The sequence below is a fragment of the Coptis chinensis genome, chromosome 4 (assembly GCF_015680905.1).
Source record: "Coptis chinensis isolate HL-2020 chromosome 4, ASM1568090v1, whole genome shotgun sequence".
NCBI classification, from domain to species: Eukaryota; Viridiplantae; Streptophyta; class Magnoliopsida; order Ranunculales; family Ranunculaceae; genus Coptis; species Coptis chinensis.
The window spans coordinates 77238525-77253852 of record NC_141459.1 but is presented as its reverse complement, the minus strand read 5'-3'; the positions used below and the strand labels follow the sequence as shown (position 1 = coordinate 77253852).

The window sequence follows — 15328 nt, the reverse complement described above, 5'->3', positions numbered from 1 at the left end:
TAATAGTGTGACCTATCGGATATCAACTTAGAAAGATGTTATTCTAGTGAGTCTTGTAGCTTATATGGTTTGTGAGAGTACTGTATGAATCCTTGATGATAAACATATTGTTGAGGATAGACTGATGGTCATTTTTATGTAGTAAAATACTTGGTTCCCCATCATTTTTTGTGCTTGCCTGTTTTATATTTGTCTTTCTAATTCCAGCACATTGTTTTACATTGGGAGGCTCATGCTCTGTTGCTTATTGGAATTAGTGTGAATCAACTCCGGTCACTACCAGAGGGTACTACTGCTTTAGGTATTCTTATTGCAACTGGCGCATACATATATACGTTGATCTTTGTGAGTTTATTTCTTCATTTATCCAGTTAGTAAAGAAGCATTAATACATGATGTATGACCATTCAGAGTATATATATGCCACAACTACAAGACTACTTTGGGTTTGTGTTTTTCATACCCAGACTTGTACGTTGCTATAGATCACTAAAAAAAGGAATTTAGAAGTTTATTTAGCAATTTGGATAAAATCTCACATATAGTTATTTTAATATTTTTAAATCATGGCCTTACCTAACCTACTTTGCCTTCTTCGTTAGACTTTTCTGTCTCATTTTCTTCGTTGACTGACTGTTTTTTAGAGTCCCCGTATCACTCTTTGTCATTGGCTCATGACCACATCAAAAGTTAAACATGTATGGACATTAGCTTTACAATTTCCAATATACAAACATAGAATTTTGAAGTTTAACATGTCTTGCATTTTTATTAATTTGGTATATTTATGTGCTTTCTAGAAATTAGGCTTCTAATTAGCTAGAGAAACTCATAACTTTGAATAGGATGGAATTTTTAATGTGAATGCATAACTTATATGAAATGGGTAGATCAGACGTGTAATTCTTTTGCTTTAAATATTTTGAATGCTTCGAGAATATTGGCTTTCATATTTATTTTACCAAGTTGCACCTTGGAGCATGGTGTATTTTTGCTTCAAGTTAGGTTGCACCATAGTTATGTTTTGTACCATTTCATGTCAACATGAGTTGGACTGAGCAGGAGTGATAAGTTCTAATTCTTGTGAATTGTCAAATGAGAGAAGTAGTGCTAGCTAGTGGAAGATTGGTTCAACTTGTTCAAGGCTTTTGTAGTTTTGGAGCCTTTTTGTGAGTTCATTCAGTGCTTTGAATCTAGTATTTGAACTTATATTGTTTCAAGATAATAAACAATTATGCTCTCACTTACTAGGTATTTGCATGTACTTGTTTTGGATGCGGACATGCGGTAGTTGCAGTGCGTAAAGGGTAACACTTGTATCGTGAAGGCCGGATGATGAAGATTGGCGTGTTCAAGTTCATGTTCTTATTTTAGGGTCAGACGCAATTTATACTTTCCTTGTTTCAATTGAATGACTTGTGTTTTCCTTTATTAAGTTGTTTCTTTTTGCTTTTTCTTTTGTTATGTTTATTTTGTATGTGCACTTGGAATTCTATCTTTCAGGATGAATGAAAATGGTGATTTTGAGGTGTAGGATGGTTATGGGAGCTTTGCTAGATGATTGGTAGGTCTCTGTTGATTGCGGGTGAAATGACCCAAGAATTAAAATATCAATATCTGTTTTTTCTTTAAAAAATAATGCTGCCATGGTATAGAGTCGTAGCAAAAACATCATCTCCCACAGACCCAAACCGTAGGAAAAACTAACCTTTTGCCACGGATTATCCAACGGTTTTTGCCATGGTAATTCCGTCGACAATAACTGCCGCAAAAATCGTCGCTATTGGTAGGCTTTACCGACAGTCATGACTGTGGGCAAACCATTCCCGACGCACAAAAAGCTCACGATCCTGCTACGGTCCAAAACCATGGAAAAATCATGGCATAAAACCACTCAGCATCATCACATGTCTTTTCTAAGGCGATTAGCTTGGATGATATCCAAAACACTCAATTTCCACCAAGGATAAACACATAAACATTACTGGATCCAGTTTATAGCACATTACCCTACCAACAATGATGGAAATCTACTAAATATAAGTGCATATTTAGTATGAGAAACACAAGTAGATTATTTTTCATAAGATGAATATTTTCCACAAGAGGTGTTAACATAGGCTTACTATCACAATATCCATACTTTTCAATGAAAAATATTTATACTAAGTGCTATAACAATATAATGAGACCAACATGAGTTTTAATTCCTATATTCACCAGTTATTCAATTTTGTTGTGCCCGAAATTCCCCTATACCATCTAGCCGGTCTGGTTTAAGGTACGTTATGGGCTACAACCATATTCAAACGTTAGCATCATGACAACTGAATATAGCATTTACAGAAATGAGATAAAACAACATAAATAACTATCATATCTCTGATGATAGTCTATATGTGTCTAAATAGGAATTTATTTGTCTCATAAATATTCTTATTGCTAGCACTCATGATATTAAATCATCTAAACAAAGAGAGATTAATATATGTATGTCTTAGTTTATCCTAAAGAAAGTACACATCTTTATCAACATTGTTATGTTGATATCCACAAGACACCAATATACTGTCAAATTTCTCATGTCATTTATTGGCACTTGTATCTACTCATTCAAAGATTTAACTACATTGTATACCTTAAGCTCATCACCTGGTACTATTTGGTATTGTAGTTCCTCAAGTTGATCCATATAATTTTCTTCATCAAGATTACTGTTTTAGGAAAAGTTTTTTAGAAAACAATTTGATGAATAAAATTGTAGATCACAACTACTCAACTAAAGTCTTTAGAATTCTAAATAAGAAATTCTAGTTACATGAGCAAGGTTCCAAAATAGTATAAATCTTTTCTCTGAGAAAAACCCCTTGGCTATTTATATTAGCCTTGTATTTTGCAATACAACTATCACGTTTTAGTTTCCTCTTGAAGATCCAAATGCAACCTAATATACCCCAAGAGGTAGATTAACTACCTCCCTTGAATGATTATGTAAATCAAGAGTCCAGTTTAGAGGAGTTGTATCCTTCAAAAAAAGGACACTTCTTATAAATAGATAACATCCTTATAGGCTGATGAATCTTCCTTAAAAAAAATGTAAATGTCATCACCATGAATGGTGGATGTACTCACTGATAGTCTTCCAAATTTCTTGTTAAAAAATTATGGGATTCTCTTTTGTAGTTCATTATGAACATTCAACCACTCAATGCCAAATTCACAGAAAACACAACCACAATTAAATTAGCATATAAAATATTCAATAATAGTGTGGTATCTACAAGATTGTTATCACTCATGACAACTGAAAACAAGCATCACGATTATGAGTTTAACCAATGAACATCTACTAGATAGTTCTAGGTTTAAAAAAAATATCTTTTAGATTCATTCACAATAGCCTTGGCAAGGCACCCCCAGGGCACACATTTTGTGGATAGGCCCAAAACATTTCCATACTTTGTAAGTCAATGTCTTTCCACTTATCTTGTGAGGTCAACTATGGTAAAACCGTGTCATATATGCATATGGGTCACAACCCCCCACAGTTCAATGGTTACTCAACCTAATCAAACTTATTTGCAAACACATTATATCGCAAACACGAAAAGAAACTACAACAATATATATATATATATATATATATATATATATATATATATATACTTTTATGACAAGAATATACATTACTCAAGTCTATGATTATGGATCATGTTAAACATAGTCATATTATATACGTTCATGATATCTATATGAAAGGAAATCCACAAATGATTATAATGAATCCTAAGGAATAGAAAAATTAGATTGAAAGGTTTTCTCCAAGATAATGCCATTATCAATCTTCTTTTCATCTTTCAACATTCCAATTTTCATAGTGAGACAATCCACGCGCTTGTACACATCACCTTGACTATATATACATAGTTAAAGGAGGATAATTTAATGTCTAATAAGACAATCTACAAACGTTACATCTCATTGTCTAAAATAATCGCAGGAGAATATTGTCTAATAAGACAATACATAACTTTACATCTCCTTGACTAAATTAGGTTTAGGAGGATATTGATTTTTTCACATATTGTTTCCTCTTGTAGACAACGATGTTAATTACTTAAAAAACAATATGACATGGTTAAGCTTCATGCCAAAGGTAAAGAATACATTCATACCAAACATACTTAATATCATACCATTAGTCTAGGAAAAGTAAACTTTAATTGTACCATTCACAACAAATAAAAGGTATACGATATTAAACAAATCCAGCCACTGAATATGCAAAATAACAGAGGCCTCCACCTCCTCTTCATACATGAGCTCAAGTAAGATAGAATATCATATCAACGAGACCTCAAGTGCAACCACAACATCTTATGGCTCAACCCATTAGTGTCTTCAACTAGAAAAAATTTACCAATAAACTATCATCAAGTTCAAAGTAAATCCACGATGATTAATATCCAATGCTAGCATCCTGCACAACCTTAACATATGCTATATTGGATATAAGCTACAAGTTACTTCATCTAACATGTATTCTCACAACATTACAATTATAACCATCGTATAACAATACGTACACTCAATAGACAAGGTAAGCAATTATGCATTGAATACATTATAATTACTAACCAATATTTGAATGTGGTTTATATTAACTATCTTAAGGCCTCTCTTAGAACATCTACATACATCTTTATATCTACAAAGAAAATTAATATCACACTACATCTAGTCAAACCAAATAATATCATTAATGATAAATTAACAAAGCTAACGTATAACTTGTTGATAGTAAAAGGTTATTAATAGTAAAAGGTTATTAATAGTAAAAGGTTTAAGCTTAGAGATTTCCCTTCTAAGAATAAAAACTAGCATGCAATTCTAGGTAAGAATATCATCATATAATCAAACCAAAAGAAATGCAAGAGAGTAAAAGAATACGATACCTATCCGGTTGAAAAATATGATTACCACGTTTTCCTCCATCCAGAAAAACAGACCCAAAGAACTGTGAAACTGAACTAGCTCAAGATAAAGTAGATATCATGCCATATACCACTGTAAAGCTCTTTGAATTAGCTATATATCCAACCCAAAAGGTGGATTGGAAAACTGAGCTCTGAGCTGAAAGTTATAGCATTTTCCATAATGAGTGACGGAGGAGTCCAAAAGACGAACTTTGACGTTTTCTTGATTGAAAAACCCATATTTGACTCCCACAAATGTAGGAGAAATATATACAATCATTTAGGGTTTGATAAACTATGAAAGATCGATAAAATTTCAACAAAAACGAAATTATTAGAAAATCTCTAAAGCCATAACTTATTAAACCAAACAATAATTAAAAGTAAAACACTTATCTTTTTTTTTTTTGTCGTCTGAAAGCACTAGGGATATCCATCTTGCCTGAAACCCGAAACCCGCCCAAAACCCGAACAAAAAACCCGCACCGAACTGTGCCCGAACCTGACAAAACCTGAACCCAAACCCAGACCGAAATACATAGGGTAGGGTAGGGTTTGGTCTCACTCTCTAAATCCAAACCGACCCGAGCCCGATCTGATAATTTAGCCCGAAACCCGTTAAAAGGGCTAAAAAACCCGAAACTGAACCCGGACCAAAACCAAACCCAAATCTGGTTTCAATTGCATATTACTAAGTTCATATAAAAGAATGAGTTAGATAAATATTTGGATTATGATCTCATTCATGTTTACAATGATGAGTTATTTAATATATTGGATTATGGAAAAATTTATGTCGAGATTTCCAATTTTTTCAGTAATTGCACGTGATCATATATCTATAGTTCCTTCCAAGTTCATCTATTTTTAAAGCATATAAAAGAATTATGTCTAAGTATAGGTAAAAATTACTTCCAAGTTCATTAGAAGTTTTATTTTGTTTGAAGGATTGGTGGATAGCTGAAGAAGGAATAAAATGTAGATATATATTTTAAATGAGGTTTTTTATTGTCTTCTTTCTTCATTTATATTGGGTTTTATCCTACCCGAAATCCGAACCCGAGCCCGATGGGTACCCGAAATATAAGGTTAGGGTAGGGTTTGGTCACACTTCTCAACAAAATACCCAATTCTAAGCCCGACCTGCTGAAAATCGGTCCGGATTTGGGTAACTCGATACCCTTTCAAAACCCAAAAAGTCGGGTTCGAGCCGGGTTGGGTACCCATTTGGACATCCCTAGAAAGCACTATCCTTTGTTATACTAAAATCTTTTCTTAAGATTGTGGTAAAAAGGGGTTAGATAATCGAAAATAACAGAAAGATAGAGGAAGAACGGACTGTCAAGGTGTGTGAATACATTGTACTTAAAAAGAGATTTTGCATCTCTACTCAAAGGATTCAATGACTGAAATAGACTAAGATACACTTCAATAGCCTACTCTACTAGAACAGTCTCTACTAACAGGATTCAATGACTAAAGTAGACTAAGATACACTTCAATAGCCTACTCTACTCTAGAACAGCTATGGCGGCTAAGGCTTAAATGAAAAAGATGGGTTTAGGACTCTATAATTGAATATTTCTGGTTGATGATGACAAACCTTTATATAGAGGTTCAAGTCACTTACAAAAATTTATCTAACCAATCTACTATCTATATACTAAAGCAGAGACTTCTAATGAAGGATTTTCTCTCTTATGTGGCACTCTAATATGAGAGTTAGTTTTTTTCTCTGTCCTATGTGGCACTCTAATATGAAATATAGTTTTTTCTAATAGGCTACAATACTACGTACATTAAACCTCTTTGGAGAGTTTGAGTGTATTTATAATTTTTATATTTAGAGAGTTTGAGTGTATTTTCAATTCTTATATATATGATCAAATAAAAAAAAAATTGCTAAAAAATATTATGAATCAAATATTTTTTGTGTTCCAATTTTTATATATTTGATCAAATAAAAAAAATTGCTAAAAAATATGTGATTTGTAGAAACTAATACCCTATTACAAATTATACAATTTTAGTGTTTATGATAAAGTACCAATTTATTTCGAATATATCTTTAACACGGCCTCAGAACATAGTTAAAAACAATTATACAAAAAATAACATCACAAAATATATAATAGAAAATAAAAAAAAAAAAAATTAAACAAAAATAACAGCAAAACAATAATGACAAATATTTTAAAAAATATATAATACTGAATGAAACTAACGTTAAAAAACAAATAATGAGGAACCGAAAAATGGATGCAAACGCATCGAACTAACCTCAAATAATATTTAATGGGGAATTAGAAACTGGATGCAAATGCAAACATTAAACTAATATTAAAAAATAATTAATAGAAAATGGGAATATGGATACAACTTCATTAAACTAATCTCAAATAATAATTAATGGAAAATCAAAACTTGGATGCAAATATATCAAACTAACATAAAAAAAATAATTGTCGGAAAATCGGAAACTGGATGCAAATGTATTGAACTAACCCTCAAAGATTAAATTATCGGAAAATCGGAAACTAGATGCAACTGCATTGAACTAACCTCAAAGAAAAATGAATTATAAATTAGAAACATGATGCAAATGCATGGAACTAATCTTAAAAAATAATTAACGGGAAATCGGAAACCAGATGCAACTACATTGAACTAATCTTAAAAAATAAACGAGATGCAAATGCATTGAACTAACCTCAAGAAATAATTAACGGGAAATCGGAAACTAGATGCAAATTCATTAAACTAACCTCAAACAATAATTAACGGGAAATCGGAAGCTAGATGCAAATGCAACTTTATCAAATAATAAACGAGAAATCGGAAACTGGATGCAGATACATTAAACTAATCTCACAGAATAATTAATGGGAAATCAGAAACTGGATGCAAATGCATTGAACTGATATCAAAGAACAATTAACAGGAAATTGGAAATTGGATGCAAATGTATTGAATTAATCGAAAAAAATAATTAACCAAAAATCAAAAACTGGATGCAACTGCATTGAACTGATCTCAAAAAATAAATAACGGGAATTGGAAATTGGATGCAACTGCATTAAACTAACCTCAAAATATAAATAAAGGAAAATCATAAACTGGATACAAATGCATTGAACTAACCTCAAAACATAGTTGGGTTATATGTTGTGAGAATGTCTCGATAAGTATAGTTTTGCATTTAAAATGGTGTTTATTTTATCTTTTTTCGTATGATTGGGAACTCATTGCTATTCAAATAGCTTCATTATATATGAACTTCACCTTATTAGGCAATCTCACAAAACTTCAATCAAACTTATTTTAATAAACAACAAAATGAAGTTGAAGGATTTTTATCAAAGGTGGGTTCTTTTTTTTAATAGAGAGTGAGGTTTTCACATTATAAAAAATTTGGTTGAGTAATAAATATAATATTAATATATAATAATTCTGCATATTTGCAAATATTTTTTAGAATAATTAATATAACAACACCCGTTCGTAGATAATCTTTGAAGATTCCACATAGTGAATCATACATAATTTAAAGAATAATTAATGGGAAATTGGGAACTGGATAATCTTCGATGATCCCACATAGTAAATCAAGCATAATTTACTTTTTATGTCATGTTTGCAAGGACACTAGAAGTAGAAGTTGGATGATCCCAGATGGATTAGTAGAAGTTGGTATTACACACCACATTGGATAATTAAAAGGAAATCAAAAACTAGATTCAAATACATAACTGAGCTCAGAGTAATTAAAGGGAAATCGGAAACTTTATGCAACTGCAATAAACTAAACTCAAAAAGTAATTAACTAGAAATCGGAAACTAGATGCAATTGCATTAAACTAAAGTCAGATAATAACTAACAGGAAATTAGAAATTTGATGCAAATTATTGAAAAATATTTAACGGGAAATCGAAAACGGTATGCAAATACATCAAACAAACCTCAGATAAATATTAATGGGAAACCAAAAACTAGATGCAAATGCATTGAACTAAACTCAAAAAATAATTAACAGAAAATCAAAAACCGAATGCAACTGCATTGAACTAACCTTATGGAATAATTGGTGGGAAATCGGAAACTAAATGCAAATGCATTGAAATAATCTCAAAGAATAATTAACGGGAAACCAGAAACCGGATATAATTGCATCGAACTAACCTCAGAGCATAAATAATCAGAAACTGGATGCAGATGCATTGAACTAACCTTAAAGAGTTATTAATGAGAAATCGGAAACTGGATCTAAATGCAATGAACAAATCTCAAAGACTAATTAACGAAACATTGAAAAATGGATGAAACTGCACTGAACTAACCTAAATGAATAATTAACGGGAAATTATAAATTTGATGTAACTGCATTAAACTAACCTAAAAAAATAATTAACGGGAAATCGGAAACTTGATGCAAATACATTGAACTAACCTCAAAGAATAATTAACATAAAATCAGAAATTGGATGCAACTATATTGAACTAACATCAAAGAATAATTAACGAAAAACCAAAAACTGGATGCAACTGCATTAAACTAAAATCAGAGATTAACTAACGGGAAATCAGAAATTGGATGCAAATGCATTGAAATAACCTCAAAAAATAGTTAACTGGAAATCAGAAGTCAGATGTAATTGCATTGCACTGACCTCAAAGCATAAATGTCTATTTTTTTAGCCTTCTCACATGAGTAATTAGTGAGTTTATAAAAATAGACTCTTATATGTATGTAATTTGTATAAAAATTGTAAGCAATCAAACTAACCTACAAAAACAATTAACGGGAAATCAGAAACTGGATGCAGATGTATTTAACTAATCTCAAAGAGTAATTAATGAGAGATTGGAACCTGGATGCAAATGCAATGAACTAATCTCAAATACTAATTAACGAAACATCGAAAACTGGATGCAACTGTACTGAATTAACCTTAATGAATAACTAACGGGATATCATAAAGTGGATGCAATTACACTGAACTAACCTCAAATAATAATTAATGAGAAATCGAAAACTTGGTGCAACTGCATTGAACTAACCTCAAAGAATAATTAATGAGAAATTGGAAACTGGATGCAACGTACTACATTAAACTAACCTCAAAGAATAATTAATGAAAAATTAGAAACTTGATGCAAATGCATTGAACTAATAACCCTAAAACATATTTGATTTATATGTGTGGGGACTAAATGTCTCGACAAATATAGTTTTGCGTTTTAAGTAGTGTTTATCATAATTTTTTTATTGTGATTGGGAATGTCATGCTATTCAAGTAGCTTTAATATTATCTTCACCACATTAGACATTCTCACAAAACTTCAATCAAACTTCTATTGTTAAACCTAACAATAAAAAGAAGTCGATGAGTTTTATCAAGGTTTGATGTTTCCTTTTTTATAAAGAGTGGTGGAAGAAATTTAAATGAGTAATTAATATAATTATCATATCTCATAGCTATGTATAGTTGCTAATATTTTTTAGAATAATTTAATATAACGACACCCGTTCATAGGACACGTTCATGTGATAAATCTTTTCAAGTAGGAGTAGTGTATTCTTTGAGGATATGGAAACAATCAATCTGTTTTAGTGATTTGTACACTTTAGTACATAAGCCGAGCGGTGATGATTTACCGCTAAATCACCATAAATCAAATAAAACTATTATATAAGCTAGATCGAGTTTAAGATAATTCCATTTGAAAATTACGGATTAATATCTAAACCACAAAGTGAAGAGGCTATCTTAATTTGATCCCTTAGTTTCCAAGTACTTATGCACCATAATCAACTTTCATTAACGTATTTCGGTTTATTTTCAATAAAAATATATTCTGATTCGAAAATTTGCCGCTAAATCACCGTAAATCTAAGAAAATTATTATACAAGCTAGATCGAGTTTAAGATAATTCTATTTGAAAATTATGGATTAATATCCTAAACGACAAAGTGAAGAAGTTATCTTAATTTGATCCCCCATAATCGCTGTTCATTAACGTATTTTGGTTTATTTTCAATAAAAATATATTTTGGTTCGAAAATTTGTGTAAGACATTTTGTAAAACCTTTTCAGCACACAAAATATTTAATAGATCCAGGGCGTATGCACGGGGTCCAAAATCTAGTGTGAGACTAAAACAAGAATATAGACTATAAAATTGGTTTCCAAGAGTTTACTAACCAATGTGGGACTATCACACAAAATACTAGGAGAGAAAAAACACACTTATTCATCTTCTCAACTAAGCTCACATAAGTATCTGAAATACCAAAAGGAGAATTCCAACATCAAGTCCTTGGTATGGGTAGTTAGCTTCAGTGGCGAGTCCTTTGTTTTGTTTCATAAATTCGAAGGCATCTTCCATGAGACCTCTTTCACAACCTTGGTCCTGGCCACTAGTGTCACAATCAACAAGCTCTTGCTCCGATAAGGAAATCAAGTTTTCAGTTGAGATTTGGGTAATACCTTCCGTAGCTGCAACAGCAGAGAATGCCCAACAACATCCTATATTTTGTTTTATAAAAACAACAGTTCTACCTTACAAGAATAATAACTAAAATACTACAAAAATCAGTACTTCTAAAGTGAGCAATAAAAGAATACTAATGTTATAGAACTACTATTAGGCGTCTTAAGTATTGAATTTAACTTACCACATTTTCCCTGGTTCTTGATGGGTGTAACAGCGCCTTTCATTCTCCAATCTAGTGTTGATGACAGGGTAATAACATTTTCATATCTGAACGTCGATAATGACCTTTGTTTGGCTGATTTCTTTTGTCCATTTCGAGATGCAATGAATTCTTCATTGGTCTGATCTGCATATTCATTGACACTCAGCACATATGACCGACCTCCATTCTTGTTAAATGTGTAGATAAACTCCACATTAGCATTAAATATTTGGAAACGCATATGATTCTCAGCAATGTCATTGTATATTCGACCATACTCGGTCATGCATCGCTAATTCCTGTCTTCCATGGATACCGCTGGTTGGTCGTCACCATGGTCACGAAGTGTACGTGATGACATACCTCGAAATGCAAATATGACCAAAACGAGCAAAACCGCACACAAGCTAGCACTGCCATTGGCTCGATGAATATGTAGCCATGATCCAATTCACTAGGGGGAGGGGTGTATGTGACTAAGTAGGATTGCTCTTAATGTAAAGGAAGAATTGTTTGAGTGGTTAACTAATCACATTCTTAAATTTATATAGGCACACACTTGAGACGAGTCCAGTGTATGAGCTCTGATGGAGGCATTCATCAATGTGCAAGAGAAGTAGTTCCACTGGTTTATCTGTTAAACTTGTGCCGATCGAGCCCAGGGTCGATAATCAAAACTTGATCGACTGTTAAAATTTGATTTGTCTGTCAACATCAACGTTCTACTTCCTTTATATTCACAAAGTATCCCATTGAACAGTATAATAGCCTCATCTAATTAACTAATGAACAGTATAATGATGTCTGCTTCCAGTTAATCAGACAAAAAACAGAACCATGCATTCTTTTACTCAATGCAATTGTTACGTATAGTATTTCACCTTTCACTTTCATATTGACGTTCAAGGGTACGTTTAGCTGATTTGTGAATGTCAAACTGTTTTCTCTAATCCTACTAGTGGTAGTTGAGATCATTCCATACAACGACATCATTATACTCAACTGCAAAGAGAATATGAACAAAATAAAGGTAAAACATACGTGTATTTCTCAAGTTTGCTCGAGATAGTTGATGATCCAGAAGGACCTAATCCTCCATGTGTTTTTTCTTGGTAAGTGATAAGAGCCCAAAACTGTAGTTTTAACCCCTTAACAATAATATTTTTAGACTAATTATGCGAGTAATAAATAAGAGTTAATGCTGATTACGTGCTTTTATGTATTTCAGACATTGGAGTCAATTATGTGCAGAAATGTGTCACTTTTGCGAGATAAAGGAGTAATAGTTGGTTGCTAAGAAGTTCTGTGATTAAAGGCCAAGATTCAAGGAAAAAAAACATTTTTAAAACCCGGTCAAAGCTAAAAAGTCAAAGTCAACACGGGCAGAAACAGTGCGCAAAAATCAGTAGAACTTCTGAAGACCGTATATTTGGACTCAGACCTCGAAATTGGGCCTACCTTATGTCAAAACGACCAGCTCGGAAAGAGCTTTCCATTGGTCTAAACCTTGACCTAATTAGAGGAGCAAAAGTGAACAAAATGTCTGCTGAAGTAAAATCTAACTGAAAAGGGCTTTGTGGACTGAAGAGATTGGGTTCTGGGTTCGATTTTCTGGCCCAAAACATAGCTCCTCAGCCCATGCACGAAAATGTGGCTCTGGTCTCCTCCATGTCAAGACACAAGACTTAGCTCTTAAGCATTCTAGTTTTTAGTTAGCCATTAGCCAATAATTTTAGATCTAGTTTTAAACTCCATTAATTAGTTCATTAGCTTGATTTAGATATAGATTTTATTTCATTCAGTTAATTAGTTTTTCAATTCCAATAGATTAGTTAGAACAAAGTAGATTGTTATTTTAGAATCGAATTTAGTTTTCAATAAAGTATTAGTTTTTCTATTCAACTTAGTTTCATTAGATCAATAAAGTTAGTTGTTACTCATAATCTAGTTTTAAGTATTAAATCACTTAGATCTAATTTCAATCATTTAGTTATCAATCATTTCTTAGTTATTAGTTTAGTCTTGAATTCTTGATTAGATCAAGATAGTAAATTTACAATCTTTATATCATGTCTTGCTTAATTCATATAGAAATGATAGTTTGATGACTCTAGGCTAAACCTCCATTAGAGGGGTTTGAGGAAGCCTTGATGAAAACTTGATTTTTTCTAGCTTAGAAATCGTCGTAATAATCTATTTATTTCTATAAAATAATTAGTTCACCATGAGAATAGGTTTGATTGCTTCACATGCTAGTTATTATTTGGTAGATATTGTCATAAATAATTAGGGATTAGAAATACCATTTGTTTATGCGAAAGCATTGAAATTTGGATCACGACGAATCTTCACTAGTTAATTAAGTCAAGTTAAGGTGAAATCAATCCCCCCTAATTACTTATCATATAGTCAAATTAGAAATTTCGTAGTTTGAATTATCGTATCTTGTTAGTATAATTTTCATCCTAGTATAATTTACACATTACTCTCATTAACTTTGGATAGACCAATAATCTTAGAAAACATTGAATTATAAAGAACTAGGAGTGGAACAAATCTTCTACTCCAACTCTATTGCGATAACATCGAGAGTAGAAAATTTTGATAAATCCTAAGCGTAAAATAGGTTTAGTTTTACTTGCGTTTGAGTATTGTACTTAGTCGTGGGTAAAACTATCGTTTTGCATAGTATCAAATGGCGTTCGCTGCCATCTTAGTTACGTTTAGAATTGTTTTCATTAGTATTGTTAGTCTTTTCTAAGTCCCATTAAACCCACCCACCCTTGTTGTTTGTAACAGTGATTGTTTGGTTCAGAAACTAAAAAAAATTACAAAGAACAAGCCTGAGCGCAACCCGCCCCCTACTAAGGCTAAATTCAAGCGCCCCCCACGCTGAAATGCTTGGAACTCGAATTGGACTTGGCGACCCGCACCCTACCAAGGCAAAACTTCGAGAGCCCCCTACGTTAAAGCGCCTAGAACTCGAGTTGGATCTGAGCGCGACCCGCGCCCTACCTAGGCTAATTATGAGCGTGAACCGCGCCCTCTTCTGGAAAAGCCCGATTTTCACTGGTTAGTTCAAACTTCCATTACTTCAAGTTATTAAGTGTTTCTAACTTGTTACACACACTGAGCTCACGTATACAAGACACTATTCATAAGCGAAGCAAGGAGGCATTTAGATACTTCTTTCTTCCACTCCTCGCATCTCCTATTAGAGGTTTATACTAGCATATCAGGATTGTTTTGAATGTTGTCGTGTTTAGTTAAGATTGGTATTAACCTTGCATGAGATTAAGGTCAGGCAGAAGAAAAACGCCTAACGTAATCAACCGGCAACGTCAACAAATACGCCTTTCTAGTATACCACTCACTACACCTCTAGCTAATATACAACACACCCCACCTGAAATAATGGCTGAAGAAAGAGAGTCTCCTCTCTCTAACTTTTACAAAGCCTTGAACGATAGCCCAAAATCTTGCATCGTTCTATCAGACCTAGTGGGGGATTTCCGAGTCCCCCCAAATATATTTAATTTGTTACCCATTTTTCATGGGTTAGACCATGAAAAACCTTATCAGTACATGTGTAGGATTGACCAAGTCCTTACAACATTCCACCATCCTACGGTTGGTACTGAACAAATTAAACT

At 32.6% G+C, this 15328-nt stretch overlaps 1 long non-coding RNA gene across 1 annotated transcript; it reads right to left on the bottom strand.

Annotated features, from left to right (window-relative positions):
• Positions 1-11146: 11146 nt before the first annotated feature.
• LOC147504898 (uncharacterized) lies at positions 11147-12337 on the bottom strand. Its single transcript, XR_015220484.1, has 2 exons — positions 11655-12337; positions 11147-11505 (listed from the first exon to the last, which is right to left on the bottom strand). It is a non-coding gene; the product is annotated as an uncharacterized LOC147504898 (long non-coding RNA).
• Between the last annotated feature and the right edge of the window lie 2991 nt (positions 12338-15328).